Consider the following 18,660-nt stretch of genomic DNA (forward strand, 5'->3'; position numbering starts at 1 on the left):
ATTAAAGTCTAAATTTAATAAAAGTAGTGATCGGACATGTTTTGCAGAGAGTTTTGGTCAGTGTTTCCCTTTGGACACAATTGATTAATTGGGTGCAACTTGCACAGAAATTGCAATATCACGTTTTCCCTGAAATTGTTTACCCATTGCCAAATATAAAATCTATAAACAATTGCAATCAACATCATCTATTGCTGCCATCAGGCAGAATATAATTTTTTTTAGAAGAATAGTGGCCCAAAAGTTCCAAAGATCAGACAGTTGTTATTGTAGCCTAGATGGGAGAATGATTGCAAGCTTTAAAGGAATTGTCTAGGTACTTAGAATTTCTGTTGCAAAATCCTTCTGCCTGGAACCCTCTTTCCATTTTAAATTGGAAAGTTCAGACTATCCTGATGAAATTAATTACTTCTGACAAGTTAAACTATTTAAATACATAATCAGTAACTGCTGTGTTAAACTGGTCCTATATTTAATTCACCTCCCTCCCCCCCCCAAATATTGCATCACCTACTTGTCCGCTTTCCTACCTTGTGTCCTGGCACCTGATTCAGTTTGCACCTAACCCCCTTCCACCTTGCATTCTAATCCTTTTCTACTTGATATACTGTCCACTTGGCACCTTCCCTGCTACCTATTTGGCATCTACCTCTTGCTCATATGCCATCATTATCCTGGCACACTGCACACGACATCCTAACCCCTGGCACCTTGCCCTTACCCACTTGGCACCCTACTTACCTGATATCCTATCTTGAAGGAATTTTAAAACTATATTGAATTGTTTACTAATTACAGTTCTGTACAACAGTAGTTTTTGTATAAAATAATATTTGAAAGGTTCTTACTAGTGTCTCTATACTGAAGAAGTTTGGTTTTAAGAGTCTTTTTGAAGGCCCATAAATGGGTGCTCTCATCAAAAACTCACCGATGGATATTCACTTAATCTGGGGATGTTATCTGTTAAACTTTGTTTACAGCATATATCACTTAAATAATAATGCAAATTTGCCTTAAATAAAACTTTCCAGCAGATAGAGCCTTCCCACTTGAACCTCAATTGACTACTCGGCGAAGCAATAATACAGGAGAAAGTGAGGACTGCAGATGCTGGAGATCAGAGCTGAAAATGTGTTGCTGGAAAAGCGCAGCAGGTCAGGCAGCATCCAAGGAACAGGAGAAACGACGTTTCGGACGTCGATTCTCCTGTTCCTTGGATGCTGCCTGACCTGCTGCGCTTTTCCAGCAACACATTTTCAGCTCAGAAGCAATAATACAGTAAACTTCTGAAATTTTGAGGTATATCGTTTTTGCCAGTTTGAGTGCCAGCTAAAACAAAGTTTGCTGTCTTAATAAAAGAATCCTTGAAACCCACTGGATAGCTTTAGATTCTGTGATTTCAGAGAAAATCTAACATATACTGACCAAGAGTCACTGGATCCGAAATATTAACTTTGTTTTTCTTAAAACAAATGCTGCCAGACCCACTGGATTTCCCTAGCACTTTGTTTTTGTCTTACTTGTACTTCAGTTTCACTTTGAAGATATCTCAGTAATTTGTGTCAGCCACTTTCTGTACTTGTGGTTTTGAAATTCTACCCATACCATGTAATTAATTTTCTTAATTTTTCATTCCATAATGCATTCCTTCACATTTATTTGTACTTATATTTTACTTGCCAGTCTGCAAGTTTTCTCGTGCTGTTTTGTATTATCTTTCATTCTTCTTTATTGTTGGCCCTAGGTTGGTATTATCTGAAAATTTTAATTTTGGGTTTCTTGTTCCCAAATTCAAATCATGAAAGTAAGTCATGAATTAATGTGGTGCCAGTGCTGATTGCTTTTACCTTCCTGCAATTTGAATAATCACTCTTTATTACAATGTAAAGGAATGATTGTGGAACAAAGGTTGACGGTGATTGATGGCACAGGATGCTCTGCCACGCAAATGTGCAAAGTGCAGAGTATAGTCATTATGCTGAGTATGGGCACGGCATTTCTGACAGGGATCTTATAGTTAACCTGTAGTCCCTGGGACATTGAGCTTAATCATTGTGGTTGAATTCCTGCTTGTTACCCAGTCAGAAACCGTAACATGTAGAATGAGGATTGGATTGAACCAGACTGGATTTAGACAATAGACTATAGCTTTATAGCTTGTTGACTCATGTTGAACTGAGAGCTGACCAAATTCATCCTGTGAAGGTCAGAAAGCTCAAATGGAAGTCTTGCATTTCTATTTGACTCCTTTAACTGGCAGTCTTAGCATCACCAGCGCTGCTTATCTGCCCCCTGATCTTCAGTTTTATGCTGGCGGTGTGGGCTGCATAACAATGACTTCTGTCCCTGTTATTTGGCAGACTTTAATTATTATTGGCACAGGCGTCACTGCTTCAGAATCCAGAGTTTTTTGGTCAATAGGAAAACACATTTTGAAAATAAATGAAAAAGCAACACATTATCCGTAGTGTGATACCCAGTATTACTCTATTTTAAAAGCACGTTTATATTTGGCAAAAGAAATACTGGTTGCGACAACAAAAGAAAGCAGCAGCAAGCTCATATTAGAATTTAATTAACATATCAGAAAGTTAAGAAGCTATTTAGAGTGTCTGCTGTTCTTAAAATCTACAAGATATTAATCTTGCGTCATGCCACAATTCTGTTCACTGAATAATATGGAGAACATTCTAGTATAAAGGTACAGTACATGCTACTTGTCAAAGCATTCAGTTATCTTCAAATGCCAATGCTTCTGTATACCTCTTAATTTGGAATATATTTTCAAGGTATGATTTCTATGCGTATTGAGCTACAGTTCATGTCTCCTCGGGTATTCACATAATTAGACCTGTTGAGCAACCTTCTGGCTCTTCTAAAGGATTTTTAAGTTTGATCCATGTAGATGTGGCAATGGTTTTGGGCTATTTCCACATCAAAGTCAAAAAGTGCTTTTTACTTAATGGTAAGGTCAGTAAATCTCAAAGTCTCTGCACTTTGAATTGTCAACAGCACTCTGCAATGGTATGGTCAGTTGGAGTACATCATGATCACCTGTCTCTGTTGCTTGGTCTTTTCTTTAATATTGGAGCAAATGTTGTTCCACCATTACCTCTCTGCAAACTGACCTACATTGGATCCTAGGCTTGATTTTAAAATTCTGATCCTTAATTTCAGATCCTTCAGTAGTCTCACTGTTCCCTATTTCTCTGATCTCCTTAGGCTCCAAAACACACTTGAGGTATAGTTGAAAAGAAATACAGGTTGCCAAAGCTTTTGGACATCTTTTCCTCCTCCTGTTGCCCAATGGATGAGATGGCCCAGATTTGAATGAGCAAGCAAAGCTGAGACCCAGGTGGAGTATTTAGGAATAGTATTCATTTTGCCTTCATGCTCACATTATAATGTAACCAAATCTTGGCACTCCCTTACTGTAGAAATTTTCCTAATCAATATGTTGAGAGATGTTACCACGTACCTCTGAAACAGGTGACACTTGAACCTAGGCCTCCTAGCTGAAAGGTAGGGATAATATCACTGCACAAGTGCCCCACCATCCCTGCATTTTCAGGAATTTGATAGCTTTGCCTCATTAGCACCACACACAACGGTGATCTGCTAACAATGATTCTTCATTACCCTAGTGATATCTTTCACCATCTCAAACGAATAAATGAGTTACAGTTAGGCTCTTCCAACTTAGTCCAGGCCATCTCCATTCTTCAATGGTAGTATGAAATAATTGTAACACAACATATAATGCATATCATTCATCACTTCCTCTGTGCATTATCATGATCAATCATGTGAACCTACATGAATTGTACACAATTGCAAGTCTCAACGTTGAAGCACATATATGTAGCATGTTTTGTACCTCGGCTGTAGCATGCGGACGTGATTCATCACTTGGTGTTATTTATGGTTTAGTCAAGCTATGCATGTGTTGGAATGCAACAGGTCTCACTCTTCCACACTGCTAATGTTTTCCTGATGCCCTCACTTCAAGTCAAGTTGTCTTTGTAGTTATTGGGATATTAAGATAGCCTATAGAGGATAGCACTTACCTGTTGCACCTCATTATTGAGGACTTGAAGGTCCTGATTGATAAATCCTAGACCTATTGGTCCCATTATTTGAATTGTGTCTTCTATGTGTGTGACATTCTATGAAAAAATGCAAAAAGGATTGTCATTTTGAATAACATGCTCTCAATTATTACTATTGTGTTTTAGTGGAAAAATTGGCCCTGTACACAAGCTTCTTGCTCTGCATGCAATGGATATGTTTTCAAGACAACATACTGCACACCATAATCACTGACAGCCCTACTAGTATTCTCCTCCTTCACCACTGTGCAGCTGTGTAAGAGACCGCATGTTTTTCCCTTTGGACTATGAACTGAAACAGAAGTCAGACACTGCTACATGACCAAAATACCATGAGAGTTTTGTAAAGGAGCAGCACTCCGAAAGCTAGTGCTTCCAATTAAACCTGTTGGACTATAACCTGTTGTTGTGTGATTTTTAACTTTGTACACCCCAGTCCAACACTGGCATCTCCAAATCATGTGAGTTTTGCATTTTAGAAGTCAAGTGGTGTGCATTTTTAGCTGTACAATAGTATGTACTTTTGGAATAGTGAATTGTTAGATTGTTGAGACCAGGATCCTTTGGGTTAAGGAGAAGCCGCCTGATGACTGTCTTCTGGTCCTGTTGCAGTTGTTACTGACCAGAAATATTCAGAGCTGGCAAAGTGAAAATATGTTTCTCTCCCTCCTTTCTGTATGAGTAAATAGACAATAAAGACTAGAAAACTCAAGGTGAAAATTTTAGTACAAGAAAAGATTTGAATCCACGTGATGACTTATCAAATCAAAGATTGGCTGGCGCACTGCAGCATCATAAAGCCACAAGACACAGGAGCAGAAATTAGGCCATTCAGCCCATCTAGTTTGCTCTGCCATTCAGTCATGGCTGATAAGTTTCTCAACACCATTTTCCTGCTTTCCTCCTATAACCTTTGACAATCAAGAACCTATCTATCTCATGACCTGGTCTCCATGGCCTTCTGTGGCAGTGAATTCCATTGATTCGCCACTCTCTGGCTGAAGTAGTTTCTCATTATCTCCATTCTAAAACTTCTTTCCTTTACTCTAAGCTGTGCCCTCAGATCCTAGCCTCTCCTACCGATGAAAATATCTTTCCAAAATCCACTCTGTCCAGGCCATTCAGTGTTCTGTAAGTTTCAGTTAGGTCCTAACCCCACCCCCCATCCTTCTAAACTACAAGCATAGTCCCAGAGTCCTCAAACAATACTCGTACGTTATTCTTTTCATTCCTGGGACCATTCTCATAAACCTGCTCTGAACACACTCCAGGGTGTAAATACGTCCTGAGATAGGGGGCCCAGAACTCCAAATGTGGTCTGATCAGAGCATTATCAAGCTTTAGAAGTACATCCATGTTTTTTATTCAAGTCCTCTCAAAATAAATGCCATCATTGCATTTGCCTTCCTAACTACTGACTCAACCTGCAAGTTTACCTTGAGAGAATCCTGGACTAGAACTCTCAAGTCTCTTTGCACATCAGACTTCTGAATTTTCTCCCCATTTAGAAAATAGTCCATGCCTCTATTCTTCCTACCAAAGTGCATAACCTCACACTTTCCCACATTGTACTCCATCTACCACTTCTTTGCCTACTCTCCTAACCTGTCCAAATCCTTTTGCAGCCTCCCTGCCCTTTCAATGCTACCTGTCCCTCTTCCTATCTAGGTATCATCTGCAATCTTAACCAGAATGCCCTCAGTTCCTTTGTCTAGATTGTTAATGTATAAAGTGAAAAGTTGTGGTCCGAACACTGAGCCTTGTGGAACCACTTGTGCTATCATCATGTCTCCATTTTTGAAATGAGTATAAGTGTAGAAATAACTTTTTCTCTAGACTTTTGAGCCACATAAATAGGTTTCCCCTGGCGGGTTTTGAGAAGATTTGTAGCTCAGGTTGAGGTTCTGGATGTAGGTTTGCTCGCTGAGCTGGAAGGTTCATTTCCAGACGTTTCGTCACCCTACTAGGTGACTCTGGAGGCCCACTGAAGAGTCGCCTAGTAGGGTGATGAAACGTCTGGAAATTAACCTTGCAGCTCAGCGAGCGAACCTACATCCAGAATAGTTTTCCCGGTTTAAATGTTTTCGATACATCATTTGTATGCTGAATTGTCTATTTTTTTTTAAATCTGTCTTATTTGTGATAATTAGGTTTTTATCCATTTGTGACAGCTTGTGGAATTGTATTATCAGGACAGTCTTCACAATTAAGTCTTAACAGCTGTAAAAGTTATGGTCCTTCCTAATGAATGGGTGGCAAGAGGGTAATTGGTTGGGATAATGACCATGGTGCTGATCACTGATTTACTGACTGTGTCTTTGGAGCAAACAGCACGACTGCATATTCTCTACAGCAGGTCGTGTGTTAACTTGATGCCATCGCATGGCATCATCTTGAGATATCTCTCCTTTGTTGTAAGTGAATTAGTTAAACTTCAGTTTAAGTGTACACCAACAATAACAATTCTCCCATGGCAAAGTATAAGATGGCTATCTGTTCCTGGGGCCATGTTACAGTTGGACACTTACCTGATCCAGACAAGCTGATTCCACCAGTATATGGGCACTTCAACATTTCATATCTGCCTCTCATTTGAACGAGATCTGCTTAAGTCTCGAGTCACCCAACTTATGTTGATCCACTTTGAAGCTCTCAACAATTGTAGGGTCATCTGACCTAATTCCTACTCCAATCTGCCCCTTCGCAGAAAATGGGCAGCTATATTTAAAGGTTGGATTCCTGGTGCTGGGAATTCTCCCATCTCTATGCACTCAAACTGGGAACAAAATTAGGACTAATTACTGCCATATTGAGGGCTGGCCCCAATTTGATGTAATAATTGCCTTCTCAATGTAGTGTCTTTTATTTAATAAAATATGTTCCATAATTATAATTTAAAGTACATTTTCCAATGTTTTATATTCACGCACCACTTTTTAAAAATAGATTATTATTGTGTAGTAGGCATAGCTATGCAGGAATGTGTGGCATGCTATCTAGTATTATGATCTCATAGTCCTGTTGAAAGTACTAATCATTTTCTGAAGTGAATATTAACATTGATAAATGGATAAACCATTCAAGAAACAGGATTTCAGAATACTCCAGATTGTTTACAATTCAGCAAAAAAAGTCTGTTTCTGCCTGGAGGAAGCAATCTGCATCAGTTAATCAAAACTTTATTTTCCATTAAAACTGAGCTGCAAGTCTCAGAATGAGAATATTACTACTTGCTCCTAAATATATTTGTCATTTAAAACAGCAGAGGCCAATTCACTGAGGTGTTGGTTAAAAGAGCCATCCAATAATGTTTGGTGAACTAATTCAACACAGATTTGAGATTTCATAAGTGAAACATTGATTTAGTCAGGAATCTGAACAGACGTCTCTCAGCTGTTGGCTTTAAACTGTTATAATCCAATGCATCTGTCTTGTGGGTTGGTGTCTTGCCACCTATTGAAGTGCTCAATACTTGGAGAAATCTGAGAGCTGAACAACCATGGTTGTTAAAACATTTTTGAAAAAGACTCCCATCTGTAATTAGATGTAAAATCCTTTTTTTTTATTTTTGTTTTTAATTTGTTACTACTGCAGGATTATTTGGGCTGCTTGTGTATATTCTAATATAAATTTCTAAATTTATTGTAATATTGATATAGAATAAGCCAGTCCTCATGCAAACATAAGAAATAGGAGCAGAAGTAGACCATTCAGCGCTTGATACTAATCTGCTATTCAATAAGATCATGGCTAATTTATTTATCTTTCAAATTCCACATTCCCATTGTTCCCAATAGCCCTTGATTTCACTGCCTAACAAGAATCTATATACCCCTGCCTTAAAAATTTTTGATGACCTCCACATATTGAGGCAGAATGTTCTAAACCCCCACAATCCTCTTGGAGAAACAATGTCTCCTCATTCTTATCCTGAAATGGTGACTGTTGATTTTAGAACAGTACGCCCTAATTCTGGACTCCCCACAAAAGGAAGGATCTTTTCCATGAACAACTGTCTAGGTCAATCAGGATCTTATCACTTCAATCAAGTCACCCTTCACTCTTTTAAACTCCAGTGGAAACAAGGCCTACCAGTCCAATCTGTCCTTACAAGACTGATTCCACGTACCGTCCTCGTAAACCATCTCTGAACAGCCTTTAGTGAATTAACATTATTTCTTAAATAAGAAAACCAACACTTCACACTCTATTTAAGATGAGGCCTCACCAATCACTTGAAGAACTGAAGTATAACATCTTTACTTTTATGTTCAATTTATTTTATAATAAAGGCTAGCATCTTATTAGCTTTCTTGATGTATATGCTGTACCTGTGTCTTAACTACTTGTGACTCATGCAGCAGAACAGCTAAATTCCTCTGCATCCCAGAATTTAGTGATCATTCTCCATTTGAGTCATACTCTGCTCATTTATTCTTGTTGCTAAAGTGAACGACTTCATGTTTTCCCATATTGTTTTCCATCTGGCAGATTTTTACCACTCACTGAATCTATCTCTGTACATGATCCTTAGGTTGTCTTCACATCATATTTTCCTGTCTATTTTGATATTATCTGCAAATTTAGCCACCTTGCCTTTGTACCCTCATCTACATCAATGATGTAAATTTTAAGAGGGTGAGGCCTTAGCAAGGACCCGTGTGGGGCTCCATTCATCACATTGCCATTCAGACAAGGGCCCATTCATGCATACTGTTTTCAGCGACCCCAACCAAACTTCTATCAATACTAACTTGTTACCCCACGAGTTTGTTTCGAAATTGTCTTTTTATGTGGTACCTTACCAGATGCCTTCTGGAAATCCAAGTATGATATATTTGCAGTCTTTTTTTATCAGTAGTGAACATTATTCCAAAAAAAGCCCCAATAAATTGGTTAAACATGATTCTCTTTTGATAAAACTATGCTAGCTCTTCCCAAATAACTTGAGGTTATCTAAGTATTCAGCTTTAACCTCTTTAATGGCTGTTTTTAGCAGATTACAGTAATTTAGAACACCAAAACTTATTCAATGACAGCAGACCCACCTCAATTATGACTCTGACTGCACACACATATGATCTCAATATTCAAATTCTGAAATATACCCTACTCAATGGATCTGGAAAGGAGGGTGCACCCTCTGGTACCTTGCTTCTTGGGCTTCCCACATGGCAAGTCCCTCCCTGCTTGATTCCAGGTTCAATATCAGCAGCAGCAGAATGAGGCATTATCTGCCCCCTGAACAGCCTCTATTAGCAGTGGAAAGAGGATGTCCTCATGCCTACCTTAGATTTAATTGGCTCAGAGGTGTTAAGGGAGCAATGTCACCACTCACCACCTTCAAACTTGATTTAATTGCCCCTTCCAACTATCAAACTGTCCTTGAGCACGAGGATTAAATTTTAGCCTATACTTCTAAAATGTAAAAATTGACAAATGTCTTTAGTCAGCACAAACAATTTGATACAGTTAAGGTATTGATTTATTTGAGCTTTGAGTCATTTGTAGTGTACCTATCTCTTTAGATATTTGTGGCTCTGGATATGCTTTAAGAACATCAAACATATATTAATTTTATTTACAGTTCTATTCTTGAGATACACTCAGTTGACTATTTGCTAAGGCATTTAAAAAAAATAGTGATGCTGGTATATCTGACAGGTTTACTTTCATTTCATTGCCAGCTGCTCAGTCCTCTTGTTGGAATCCAAAACGACAGAGTGCAGTGTAATACCAACACTAGTCTTGATTCTATGTGTAGTGACAACACAGTGATGATGATACTGGACAAATGGTCCAGAGGCATGAGTTCAAATCCCACCCTGGCAGCTGAGGAATTTAAATTCAGGTAATTAAACAAAGCTGCAATAAAAAGCAATTGTTAGCAATGCTGACCACAAAATTGCAGATTTGTTGTAAAAAAAAAAATTCTAGCTTTTTCTCTGAAGTTGTTTAGGAAAAGGAATCTGCAGACTTGTTTGTGACTCCAGCACAATAATTGACTCTTAACTGTCTTCCAAAAGTCACTCAATTTTATCGAAATACTATGTGATTTCTGATAAGAATAAAATTGGGCAGATGACTAACATCATCAACCAAGACACTGGATATGACAAATGCCTAACCAGCCTAGTCCTCCTGCTTAAGATTATGCACGTAAGCGCTAATTCTGCAATCCTGCCACATGGAAAGCCCAGGACTCAATCTCATGGAATCACTAATGGCAGAATGTTCCACTGGCTCTAGTGGAACTAGTGATATGCAGCCAGGAGGAATGGCCCTGGGAGGAGACCTCAACATTAAATGTGGATACCATGTAGTCTGACACCTAGCCAAACGTGGGCAAAGAAACCTGCTGATTACCATGTAGTGCCCTTCAGCTGCTGAGCTAGTACTGTTCCATGTTGAACACCACTGGGAAGAAGTAGTAAGTAGTTAGGGCACAGAATATTGGGGTATTCAATATCCATTTTCTATCAAGCTACATAGCATCACAATCAACTGAACTTGCCAATTCCTTAACGTTAAGTGCTTAAGGCAAGCGGTAGGAAAAAAACAAAATGTGGGGAGGCCCTTATTAATCTCATCCTCTCTAATCTACTTGTCAAATTTCTTTCATGTTGGTACCACCATCATGCTGATTGTGAATGGAATCAGCATAAACTGAGGCATCCATTAAGTGCTGTGGACTATCCACAGTATTCCATCACAATCTCAAACTTTATCACCTATTTTGTCCCTCACTTTACCACCACCATCAAGCCAATGGATTGTCTCTGGTTCAGTGAGGAGTAGAGGAGACCATGTCAGGAGCCACACATCACCAGGTTATAGTCCAGCAGATTTATTTAAATCACAAGCTTTGGGAGTGCTGCTCCTTTGTCACGTGGAGTGACTTCACCTGACTGAAGGAGCAGTACTTCAAAAGCTTGTGATTTCAAATCTGGTGTCATATGACTTCTGACCTTGTCCACCCCAGTCCAACACTGGCATCTCCACATAATGTCAGAAGCAGCAGTGGGAGTATTTAAAAATGAGGTGCCATTCTAGAGAGGATGCAATGCTGGATTACATGCAGTATTAACAGCTAAAGTAACATACATTATAGCCAAGTGATTTCACAAGCAATGGATAAGATTAAAGCTCTGCAGCACAGCTGCATCCAGTTGTGAATTATTGTGGGCAGTTAAACAAAATAGGAAGAACGGAGGAAGCCCAACACAACAGCATAAAAGATGAGGCTGAAACATTTGCAACTATCTTCAGTCAGAAGTACCAGGTAAATGATCCACCTTGTTATCTTCCTGAGATTGCCAACATCAGTCTCTAGCTAATTCAATTCACTGTAGCCAATTTAGGTTTTACCAAGTAGCACTTGCTCATCAGTAAGGTAAAAACAATGATTGCAGATGCTGGAAACCAGATTCTGGATTAGTGGTGCTGGAAGAGCACAGCAGTTCAGGCAGCATCCAAGGAGCAGCGAAATTGACGTTTCGGGCAAAAACCCTTCATCAGGAATAAAGGCAGTGAGCCTGGCCTTGCTCATCAGTAACCTATTCACTGATGTTAAGTCTGCGGCCAATCTGCTTCATATTTTATTACATTTTTTTTCCAAAATTGGGTAAAAGAGACAAATGCTAGAGATGAGGTGAGAGTTGCTTCTATTGACATTAAGGCAGTATTTGACCAAGTGTGAAATGAAGAAGCCCAAGTAAAATTAAAGTCAAATGGAATTATGGATAACTCTCCAGTGATTGGAGTCATGTTTTGCACAAAGGACGTTCATCATCTATAAACGGAACCAGTTATTCTGGCCCAGAGGGTATGATGCAGGAATGTCTTGGGTAGTGTGCTCAGCCAAACTAGATTAAGCTTATTCATTGATGACATCCCTCCCTTATTAGGTTAGAAATTGGGATTATTGCATAGTGTTCAGTACAATTTACAAATCTTTCTATAATAGAGTACCACATGCAACAAACCAAGACAAATGTATGGCTGAGCTTGGTGTGTGGCAAGTCACAATCATACCACACAAGTGCCAGGCAATGATGGTCACCAACAATATTTTCTGTCTATAAGGCACACTGCAAGAGCTAGGCACTTTTGACTCTATATACCAAACCAGTGACCTCTAATGCTTAGAGCAAGGGCATCAGGTGCATGGAGACAGCACTAGCTTCTTGGGAGCATTTGGGGATGTTGGAGTAAATGCTAACCTCAGTAGTAATGTCCATCCCACACGGAAAAATAAAAATGAAACTGTTTGCACTTCCAAAAAATGGTTACACATACAAGTGATCTGTGTGTACGATCTGTAATGGAGTGCGGATAGTATTAAGTATCACTCAGTACAACTTTTAAATTTCTGAATGAAAATTAAGTTTACCTAATGACAGTAAAAATGTGCTTGATTGTTTACAACAGCCTCAACACCCTCTGGTCATTTGGAGATACCATGCTCTTATTGGATTGTGACATAATAACAATGTCCTCACTTAAAGTCAGTGTGATATTCCTGAAAATCTCACCTTTAAGTGAAAGGACATTTTTATTCCCAAGAAATCAGTTTTAGAACTAGAGTTGGGTTTTATAGAAACATTGCAGGCTGTGAAGTGGCTGGGTCAGGTCACAGCGTGGTCCGGAGCCAGTTGGGGAAGGGATGCTCTGGAAGTGGTCTCCAGTCTGAGGTCCAAGACTAGTCATTCCAACATTCTACTGATTAAGCCAGGTAAGATATTGGTGTATAGTAACAAATGTTAATATGACTCTCACGACACTCAATGGTGTTTCTAGCTCTAATTTAGCAATGTTACAGCAAAATAACGCTAAAAGGGTAACATTAAATGCAGTCACCCTGGTACATTAGTACACCTTCTGTGTGCCAGATTTTAAGGGATGTTTTTGGATGGTTTAAACCCAACTGGCAAGACTGCAACCTTAGACCAGGAAAGGTTGTGTATAGGAAGGCAGAAAGATAATTCAGTACTGAAGAATCAGATTGGGTTAATTAACTGCTGCCAGTGTTTCTGGAAGTTGTGTCAGACTTTGATAGCTGGAATTCAGCCAAATAAATGTTGCCTATTCAGCTTGTATAATGCATTTCATCTAAGAGACTCCATTGTCATACCTTATATGAAATCAATGTTGCTGATGATCGGAAGGACTTTAGTATAAAGCCAGACCTTGCAGTCATAGAAGTGTCCAGCACACAAGGCCTAACAAACAGTCATTTTGGATGATGTGGAAAGGAAAAACCCAGATATGATATTGCAATCAGCTTATGTTGTGCATAATCTACGAAGGACTTCTGTCTTTATCAGGTGATAGATGCAGTTTATACGTTGCCCAAAGAGAATCAATAACACAACTAGGCAAGTGGAAAAACTCCTTGTTAAAATGTAATTTTTCTCTCAATATAACCTGATGGTGAATTTGTAACTACTTTTTCTCCTTGCCACTCTTAAAATGCATTAGAACCATTTTCTGTTTGATTTTACCCACCATCTGTTGCGATATTTTGATGATAAATTGTGTACCCATGAAGAGTTTTTTTTATGATAAAGTTAATAGCTTGAAATAATAATCAATTGTTAATCTTCCCATGCGCATTCATAATACTGAACTCGAATATTTCGTTATTTTAAATAGGACTCGTTTTAGCAGTATTAATCTTTATTCAACAAATGGAGAAGTAATTATTTTATATAGTGAATGAAGTTGACTAGTTATATAGTGAATGATAGCTTGCTTGCCAATGTTTACAGCATCAAAGGAAATGTCCAAACTCTAAGCTTTGTGGTGCATTGGTATTGTCCTAAATTTGACCCAGGAGGCCCAAATTCAAGTCCATCTGCTCCAAAGGTCTCATTTTGACCTTAATCCAAGGTCGATCCTTCACTCGAGCATTACTGGCCTCCGCTAAGGTTTGACACCTTGATAACCTGCTTTACACGGAGATGAATGCGGTGAGACCTCTGATTTAAATAGAGAATATATCTGGTCATCAAACCAAACTATATTATCACAGAAGCATCTGACCAACCCTTCTGCCTCTACTCTTGTTTTTTATCAACATTAGCTTATTTCTCAATCCTGTTAGATGAACAACTATGCACAGGATTTGAATTGTTCATCAGTGATGCAAATGGACTATAAACAGCACCATTGTACGCTTATATTTGAATAGAACAGCTTTAATAACAGATCAGCACTCAATACACTAAAAATAGGTTCAGCACGGTGGCTCAGAGGTTAAGGACCCAGGTTCGATTCCGGCTCCAGGTGACTGTCTGTGTGGAGTTTGAATATTCTCCCCGTGTCTGTGTGGGTTTCCTCTAGGTGCTCCGGTTTCTTCCCACAATCCAAAGATGTGCAAGTCATGTGAATTGACCATGCTAACTTGTCCATAGTGTTAGGTGCATTAGTCAAGAGTAAATGTAGGGGAATTGTTCTGGGTGGGTTAGTCTTCGGAGGGTCGGTGTGGACTTGTTGGGCCAAATGGCCTGTTTCCACACTATAGAGAATCTAATCTAATTTAATCTAATCAATGCCATTTGAACGATTTGTGTCCCAGAAGTACATCAGTCTGAGGTATATATTGTTTCCATCTGCAATTTTATAGACTAGCTGTGAACAATTATAGCAAAATGAAAATCTAAAGCATGTACTACTGACCCAAATGTACCATTGTTTCCACATGAATATTGTGTGCTGCAGTACCAAATCTCCAATCTCCAAATGCTTTCTTATTGCAATCCACTGTTTACATTTCTCTCAAACTATTTTTGGTAACAACATCTATGGAAATGTGGCAGACACCCATTAAATTGTGACATTTGTAAAAGACTCAGAACATTATCTGAAGGGTGAAAAAGTTGCAAGACTAGTGAGTTGGTCTTGCAGGGAGCCATCACAAATGATGGACCTAATGACTGTGTCTTGATTTGTAACTAGACTATGATTCAGTGAAAAGCTCAAAGAAACCATTGACATGATAACAGCTGTATTATTGGGTGAAATTATTGACAAACTTTTTTACCAATCAATGTCACAAACATTTAAATAAAGATAAAGAATTGCAGATGTTGGAACTCTGAAGCACAGAATACTGAAGAAACTCAGCAAGTTTGGCAGCATCTGTAGAGAGAGGAGCAGTGTTAATACTTCGAATCCAGTAACTCTTTACTGATTATGTCAGATGTGCTGAGTTTCTCCAGCAGTTTGTTCATGTTTCAGGAACATTTAGTTGTTATTGTGGAGGAAAGAGAAGGTCCTGCTGTACTACATTGATTGAAAGAAAAACCAACAGAGTCCAAACTGCTTATTAACCTATGGGGAAATACATTCCTGATTGTTGACCACTTCTTGTAGAAAGAATTTGTCACTTGAAGGAACTCCTATTGAGGCTGCACCTGGCCTGGCCATCAGTTGGTACAGGCAGCAAGAGGTCAAGGGAATTATTCAGTGTAACCTCTTGTCCATCTTCTGCAGTTACATTTGTACCCAGGTGTCATGAGGAAGGGAGCATGCAACAACTACTGGTATGCTTGAGGTCTTCTGTGCACACTTGGGACTGGAATGCATTATTGATTATCAGGACATGGTAAATTTTCTTCACATTTTATGTTCTTAACTTACTGATTGTAACAGATCAAGTAGTGACATTTGTTACCTATTTGAAGTGATAAATACCTGTGATAAGTCAAAATGTGATAGTCTATAGAAAATTGTCCTGTTTAGTTGTATAATGAACATCATATTTTTAATTCTAATTTAAAATATCTGTATTTGTATTTCTAGATTTTGATGCATTAAACCTTAACACCTGGCTGTGTGACAAAAAGCATTTTTCTCCAAAGTTGTTGCCAGGTAGGTGGAAAGCTTTTTTTGTATGACTTAATTTTGTAAGAACATTAGAGCATGCCAATTTCATTTTGAGTTACAGCTGTTAGCCAACGTGAATGTTGCATGCATCTGCTCTGTGATTTATAGAGTACTCCATAGCCTGCCTGCCAGAAGCCTGTCTGGTATGCTTTATACGTAATTAGAATTTCACTCCAATCCTGTGCTCACGGATGTATTTGGCATTTTTAACGGCAATGTCCTAGCCACCTGCTTACCCATTTGTGAACCTTGGCTATTAAGATGGAATTACTGTCTACAAAACAGTAGTGAGTAAATGCTTGAGTCTCGTCCCAAAAAAAACTTTTTTTTGTTCCAAGCCTTTCCTCCCCCCAAATAGGAATGATCCTATGTGGACACTCGCAATCTGTGATATGCAGTCAGTATTTCTTTTCTGAAATGCCTCCATATTTGTCCATATGTTTAAGAGCTTGTTTCATTCATATTTCTTTTAAAAGGGAGCTTGATTTTACTTTATAAATTGATATTTGCTAATTATAATGAGAATTTACAAAAAGTCTGTTTGCATGAACAATGATGTACGCAATAAATCTGTATAGCACAACTTCCCTGTTAGTTATAATGGTACTGCAGTGTTATACTGTGGGCAGCAATGCTGATATAAAAATCATGCGGTTCTGTAATCACAGAACATTTAAAAATTGAACAATGCCTCTAATCTTCAATAACATCATTCTAATTCCTCATATGATTGAATACAACATAGATTTCAGCAAAGTGTGTCTTTTTTGTTTCTGTTTATGGAAAGGCAAAGCCGTCAGTAGCTCAGTGGTTAGCACTGCAGCCTCACAGCGCTAGGGACCTGGGTTCAATTCCAGCCTCCGGTGACCGTCTATGTGGAGTTTGCGTATTCTCCCCGTGTGTGGTGGATTTCCTCCGGCTGCTCTAGTTTCCTCCCACAATCCAAAGGTGTGCAGGCCAGGCGGATTGGTCTTGCTAAATTGTCCATAGTGTTAGGTGCATTAGTCAGAGGGAGGTGGGTCTAGGTGGGTTGCTCTTCGGACAGTTGGTGTGGACTTTTTGGGCACAAGGGCCTGTTTTCACACTGTAGGGAATCTAATCTAATCATCTGCATTATTTTGAAATTCTGATTGTTCTGTTATTGCAACTGTGCTGCCACTCAAATATGGAAAAACTTTATTTTAGAACGTCCAGCTCTAATTTGGGGTCCTATTAAAAGAAGGATACTTGAGCTCTGGAAATGGTCAAATGAAAATCCACTGAAATGGTTCAGAGAATGAGAGTTATACTTAAGTTTATCTCAAGTTTTTTTACTGGAATGGGGAAAACCAGAAGAATTCTAATAGAGGGTTTCAATGCAAACACCTTTAAAGCGTAAATATGAAAATTCATTCCTCTGTTTGGCAACCACAATGAGAGAGCATGGATTCAGCACGTTCACAAGAAAACCATAGGGAAGTGTTGGAAGAAACATTTAACTACAAATGGCTATTCGTAGGGAATTTATGATGTCATTCAGAGGGGAATTAACAAAGAAAGGGATAGGGATGAAAGACGAAGCAGAAGAATAACATTGGAATAGATTGTTCTAATTGAAGAATTATCACTGGTAAATGTACAGGGTGACAAATGAGTTTTATACATTTTGGTGTTGTATTAAATTTCATAGTTTCTAAGCTTTTTTTTTGCTTGGTTCTTTCTTCCTCTTTTTGTTTCTCATTTGATTTCTAAATTTATACATTTATTTTATCTTTTTTCTTCTTAACTGTATTGCCTTCCTTTTATGCTTTGCATACAGTCTGCAGATTTGTACTGTGGAATCCATGTTGGTAAAATGTTGGCTGAATCCAATAACAAAAGTCTTTCTCAGGCAATAAAATCTACAACACTTCAGATTTGATCGGTTGGCACCTTAGATTTCCCATTTAACATTTAACAGTACCCATGCTCAAGGAAATATTTCAAAGAAAGCCTAGGCAGCTGGTAATGCCTGAGGATGAATAATAAATCTGCACACTTTAATGGTGAATGAGTGGTTTGGCACACCTGAAAAGGCTGATTATGTAAAAAATACAAAAAATACATGTAATATACTATCAATTATTTCCACTTGTCTCCTTTGATGAATAACTTGTTGGGTATGAGAAATGCTGCGTGCTACTATTAGCAAGAAGCCATGATTCAGAATGCATCACTGGCAAACTTGGCTGTACCCTTACCTGAGGTCCATGTGCACAAATTTTAAACAAATGTCTTGGTAGAATAATTAAGAGTATAAATGCAGGCTATTTTCTTTTATCTTTCCATACTCTGAAACCATAAGTCTTGTTAAGAATTTTGCCTCTGAGCAGTACTTCTACTATGACTAATCTGTATGTCTCAACTGATTATGCAGCTAACCCTGTGAGCCACCTGGGGAGGTGCACACAACACTTGATTATATTTATCTATTTAAAACATGCAAAAATATGACTCAAGGTAAAACAACAATCGTGTGGAACAATTCTACACATCAGTTCCAAAGTGGGTGGCACGGTGGCACAGTGGCACAGTGGTTAGCACTGCTGCCTCACAGCGCCAGAGACCCAGGTTCAGTTCCCGCCTCAGGCGACTCTGTGTGGAGTTTGCACACTCTCCCTGTGTCTGCGTGGGTTTCCTCTGG

At 38.7% G+C, this 18,660-nt stretch overlaps 1 protein-coding gene across 7 annotated transcripts in view; it reads left to right on the forward strand.

Annotated features, from left to right (window-relative positions):
• Positions 1 to 18,660, forward strand: part of LOC122541001 (CYFIP-related Rac1 interactor A) — a 215,828-nt gene that overhangs the window by 114,166 nt on the left and 83,002 nt on the right. For 4 of the 7 annotated variants that reach the window (XM_043677451.1, XM_043677459.1, XM_043677425.1 and 1 more), the window contains one exon: positions 15,915 to 15,983. The gene's annotated coding sequence lies outside the window, so the exon portion shown is untranslated. Of the gene's footprint in view, positions 1 to 3,222; positions 3,356 to 15,914; positions 15,984 to 18,660 lie in introns of all 7 variants that reach the window. The other 3 variants (XM_043677442.1, XM_043677434.1, XM_043677470.1) reach the window with 1 other exon arrangement.

Source organism: Chiloscyllium plagiosum, chromosome 3 (assembly GCF_004010195.1).
Source record: "Chiloscyllium plagiosum isolate BGI_BamShark_2017 chromosome 3, ASM401019v2, whole genome shotgun sequence".
Taxonomy (NCBI): domain Eukaryota; kingdom Metazoa; phylum Chordata; class Chondrichthyes; order Orectolobiformes; family Hemiscylliidae; genus Chiloscyllium; species Chiloscyllium plagiosum.